Source organism: Engystomops pustulosus, chromosome 10, assembly GCF_040894005.1.
Source record: "Engystomops pustulosus chromosome 10, aEngPut4.maternal, whole genome shotgun sequence".
Lineage (NCBI taxonomy): Eukaryota > Metazoa > Chordata > Amphibia > Anura > Leptodactylidae > Engystomops > Engystomops pustulosus.
Genome location: NC_092420.1, coordinates 67,318,773 through 67,324,772, shown reverse-complemented (window position 1 = coordinate 67,324,772; position 6,000 = coordinate 67,318,773).

Below are 6,000 nucleotides of genomic sequence, written 5' to 3'. Positions count from 1 at the left end.
ATATGCCCCAAGGTCACAGTAACACGTTTTAGAAGAACAAAGTCTGTGGCATGTTTGGGTTGGAAGTGTATGAAAAAAAAATGATATGCTGTGATCGGTTACATGAGACAAGCATCGACATGATATAGTCTGCAGACATCACACAAATAAAAAATCCATGTTGCTATAAATTCTCATTTTATACATTTCTCGCATGCGATTTTTTCCCATTTGCCCTGAATTGCCCCTGGTTTTTGGTGCTCGTGATCGGATTGTGGCGCATCGGCGCTGGCTTGCATGCGACACAAATCGGGGGGCGATTTGGACAAACCGCAGAATTTAAAAACCAAAGTGTGTCGCAAGATCAGATCAGATCGGACCTCAGCGGGGGAAGTGACACATGCACGAAATTGGATGCAAGATCTTAGTGAATCGCGGCAGCTCCGAATCCTTGTCGGGCATTCCGGATCGGCGGCGTCAACAGAACGGGTAAGTAAATGTGCCCCATAGAGTTGTAGATCAGTCAAATGTAGTAAACAAAGCCGGCAGGTTTACAAGATCCCAAAGGGTGGGAGTTTACCTGATGCAGGCTAGAGAATAAGCCTGTAGTCAGAGTGGCAGCTCATAGCCTAGGTCGGAGGTCTGCAGGTCAGAATCCAGTGAGAGAGCATGGGTGCCACATCTAAGATCAGGGAAGTCTTACTGACAGAACGGATTATGAGTTATGAGGGAGGGAAACAGTTTTGAGGGGAGTCCCTTTTTTCTTTCATGATTTAAAAAAAATTTAATTCTCCATCACTACCAGGGTACCATAAACTATATGAATGGAAACACAAGGGATCAAAGAATATACAGTAGAAGTGGATGCACAAGCGGTTGTAGTATTTAGGAGTAGGGCACAAGGGTTCTTTTTTAGGATTGAAGCTAAAGGCAGTACAGGTGTTCCCCTACTTAAGTTAGAAACGGACCTCTGTATGTTGGTCATTTACTGTACTTTAGTCCAAGGCTACAATGATCAGCTCTAAGAGTTATCACAGGTGTCTGCAAGATTTATTGTTGACCCTGGTTCTTGTAACAACCCAAAAGTTTTAAAATCCAATTGTCACAAAGACCAAAAAAGAAAAATGGGTGGGGTTACAATTATAAAATATACAGTTTCGAGTGCCCGAGACGGACAGTCACTGGAATGAGAGTGCCTGAGATGGACAGTCACTGGAATGAGAGTGCCCGAGATAGACAGTCACTAGAATGAAAGTGCCCAAGACAGAGACAGTCACTGGAATAAGAGTGCCAGAGACAGACAGTGTCTATGACCGAGACGGTCTATGGATACATATAAAATATTTTTTTGTTAACCCATTTTATATTGTTACAGCTAAGAGCAGTTATTTACTATACCAGGCTACAGCTAGTTCTAAATATATTTGCAGAAGAAGAGTAAAGAGTTCCAGCTTTCTGATATGAATTACTACTCTTCGGGAAATTATACAACTATGAATAAAATTACTTTAAAAAAGAATCATATACAACCAGATTTAATAATCATTTCTCCAAGCTCACTATATAATGTAAATCATACTGTAGGCCAGTCTTCTAAAATTCATGGCTGATATTAAATTGGTTTTCTGATGTACATCCCAAAGTTTCCATGGGTAGAAAATAGTTGTAGTTTTATTGTGCCTTCCCACCATGAGAAACTATAGCATATAGGGCTCACCTTACATCCTTAACCTGGGGCCATTTCACTGACATCATTCTTCCTCTTTATGTATCAGGTACCCAGTAGGGAGGCTGAAGACCCTAAATGTGCCCCGCAGCCATGCATGCTGAGAAACCTATCATTAATTGCCCCCACCCCGTGAATAAAGAGAGAGGTAGAGGGGAGATGGTGAAAGTTGGGACTTGCTTACTTTGGATTATCTTGCCACAGAGAGTAAAGTCTAATTACTATCAATGGTCAGTTTCAATTAACAGGCCCAGCATGAGCAGTGAGTGGGGGCAGCAATATCACATCAAACACTAATCTAGGTAGATATCAGGTGACCATCTCCAATTGACTAACAGTCTCATAGACATGTTTGCTCCACCTGGACACTTACATATTGGTCTTTAAAGATATGACCATAGCAAGTCCACACCAGCACAAGCAAAACCAGCCAGTAAAATTAGCAGATGGCTTACCTAAAAGAATGCAAATCAAGGACTTTCTAACCCAAGTGACCACCACTGATATAAGGAACATTTCTCAGCCCTTTAAGGATTATCTATACATAAAGTTAGAAAAGAAGGGTCAACATGTCACATTTTGCATATTTATATTTAGTAATACACATACAGGAACAAAAGAAAGCAATAACAAATATAAACAACCAAGTGGTTAAAAAATCAATTTCATTTTATTATTGTATATATATATATTAAATGACAAACATAAATAGGGGAACTCACAGAAAAAATTGCACAATACCCAATGTGAACTGTAGTATATAGCAGCAAAGGGCTCCCTGTCACGCCAAAATAAGGCAGCTCATAGTGATGCAAGGAATATAAAGTTTTATAAAAGTCACAAATAGAATTACAATGAATAAAGGGAAAGCCACATGTGATGCATATAAATAAAGAGATCACATACAGACCGTCGGTAGTGTGCAATGACCCCGACACGTGTTTCGCCAGGAAACTGCATCGTCTGGGGGACTGACAATAATAAAATGAAATTGATTTTTTAACCACTTGGTTGTTTAGATTTGTTATTGCTTTCTTTTGTTCCTGTATGTGTATTGCTTCCTTGGGAGGTTTGGGGTCGGTGGCCCACTGACCTCACCCCCGTTTTTCTTTTGGTGATCATATTTATATTTAGGTCACATATATCACAACTTGTAGTAACCACAAGTCGCAAACCAAACTAATAGAAACATATTTCAGACTTTGGATCGCTCTGGGAATTGGTAACCCCCAAAACTTTATATTTCGATTTTATCTACTGTGTATGCATTGCATGTTAAGTCAGTCTTCCTTATTCCTTCAGTATGGTGATATGATAGGACTCTTCACCCATATAACAGTCCAGTGTTAAAAAGGTCGTAAACATCAAGTAATGCCTGGATAAGCATGTAATGACTGAACAAGCATTGCTACTACTTTTACTACTGTGTAGGTACAAAACCCCTGTCTATATGTGGGCCAACTCTTAAAAGTTTTGGATGAGATTAACCAAAAACAGCTCTACTCTTCTGCATAGGCTTTTTATAATGGCCCTAAACCAAAAGAGGCTTCATTTAGCAAGAACTGGTTATCTATCTTTGGGATCTTTGGACTGAAGAGTTGAGCATATTGCGGAACATTTATCAGAGCTTGACGGACAGTTTTATGGTACAGAAGCCCTGAAATAAGCACAATTCCCAGGATATGCCCATAATTAAGCCTATTTCCCCTCATAAGGGGGTGTGGCCAGAGGTAATGTGGGCAGGTGCAAGGCGTTCCTGCGCTGCCACTGACTATAACCTCTGACCGTTTACGCGCAGGCTATGGTTTAATTCTATGCCAGGCCGAACCTGGGTAAGAAGTACCCCACTGGCACAATGCAGCCACCTGCACAGATCAGGAGACCAGAGCCAGGCGCACCATCATATCCTGCATGTGACGCTTCCCCGCTGAGGTCCGGCGGAGTTCACCTTCTTCTTCCCGGTGTATGTGAGTGCATGTCTTGCGACACAATTTGAATTTTAAATCTCGTGCTTAGTTTGAATCAGTCGGGTTGTCTGATGGCCATGCCCCCCGATTTGTGTTGCATGAAAGTCGTCGGTGGAGGGTGTTATACTTTTGAGCACATGAGCTGGGCCTTGGTTCAAAAAAGGTTGGGGACTGCTGCATTGGACATTAGGAAATGAGGAATAATATTACTCTCTACGTCTATATACTATATCGCCAACTAGAGTGACTAGGGTCACGTAAGAGTTACACTGCAGAGTACTGAAACATGTGGATGCAAACTAAGCATTTGCCATGAGGGACTTGCAATAAAACATTGATTTGGAACTGTAGTTCGTCAGTGATCTAATGTCTGTAGACACTGAGGGCTCATTAGGGACAGACCCTCCTCACAATACATAATCCTCGCATTGTGCCTGGTGAATTGGCAAAATTCATCCTATTGTCTCTGTTACAACATGGCTGGTCTTGTACTCAGCTCATCAATGGTTCTGTCATAAAACACAGACTCTAAAGACAGAGGATATTGTTGCTTTTAGGTCACAATTTCTGTTTCATTCACTTGTAAATGTTAGAGGGGGAAAATGGCAAAATGACTTAATTGGGACAGTAGATGTTTCTTGGCCACACACTGTTCATTTCTTTTGGCCCAGTAACGTTGATTGCTTTTCTATGAATAGACATGATTTTGGAGTAAATAAACAAAGAACTGGGTGAACAATGTAAATGGAGGCTGTAGTGCCTATAAAGTTATAAGAAAGGAAGAAGAGGTTACCCAAAACAATGGCATACAGGCAGATGTCACAAGTGTCCTCAATCCCCTAAACGGTGATCAGTGGGATTTCCTTTACTAGCCAAGACATATACGAAATAGCATACAGATTTCTAACATTGTCCATACACGTAAGATAAAAAATTAGGTTTATCTTGAAAGATTCATGCAACATATGCAGTGCTGATGATGGGCTGTAGTTTGCCTGGTTGAAGCATTTCACGCATGGTTTGGCAAAGTTTCATGTGAAACTAATATTCCAAATGATCTGCTGCATTAGCTGTTTTCTTATATCTTATACACAGATAGGTGGTTTGCTATCTGGGACATTTATAGCACATTCACAGGGAATTTTTGGAACATCCATAAAAGTGAATAAAGAGAGGTATGTATGAGCTGCCGTCACTACAGTGGAATGGGGGTTGGGGGACATATAGTATAGAGAAAGACGAATGTCCCAGGGGTGGGACCGACATATATCAAACATTTATGACATTTCCTGTGGATATGCCATAAATACTCCACTTGGGCACACCCTATAAGGGCTCTTTTACGTGGGCTAACAAGCAATGTAATGATCGGAATGGAAATTCCTAGGATGTTCCTGGTCTTTGCCTACTTGTTGGGTGCATTTAACGGCAGTAAATATCACTTCTATGTGAGATGAATGAATAACTGGCCGGATAATTTGCTTATAAAAGACCTTAATCTACAAGATTTATTTCTTCCTACAGTGGTTAATTTCTAAAGTTGTTCAAATTATTCACAATTAGCTTCGCCAAATTTTTTAAACAATTCAATTGGAACCAATGTTGCTTTAAGTGACATGGACATTGAAATATAACCCCCTCTAGTCCTGTAAAAGCCAGTATTCTTTTTATAAAAATAACTGATTTAATTCATTTTCATTAATTATTATCATGGATCCAAGATTTGTCCAAAGAAAATCACAAAATATTCAGATTCAGTTAAGTGCTTGAAAATCGGCAGATTTGTACCGAATCTACACTTTCGAGAAATCTGTACTCATTTTGTTACTTCTGATATGGTGAGTAGTTAAGTGATACACATACGTTGGCTCATATTTAACAACATGGAGGGTTTTTTGCAATTCATTTCTGCAGTTTTAGGTTTTAATTTTTCAAAATGTTTAAAAAGAGAAAAAATACAAACTGCTATACATGGAAGTACAAAATCATAATGCACAACTTACTTCAATAAGCCATGAGTATGGATCTATGCAATGTATATAATATATCATTTCATTTTTTAGAAAAAAAACTAACGTTGAACTTTAAAGGTTCAAATTATATGCTGCCCTACCTTCATTATTTTTAGCCTATTAAGCAAGAAGCGCCAGGCTGACTGGTGAAGCTGGCATGGGATTTAGTTCTGTAGTATTCACTGAGAATATTAACAAGGTCAAACACAAAATTTCTTTGCCAAAAAGATGAAACTTGGCCTTTATAAAGCGAAGAAAGCGTCTGTTTGGCATTGTTTGGAGATATAACCCTGTCATCCAAGTAAAAGAGGTTTCA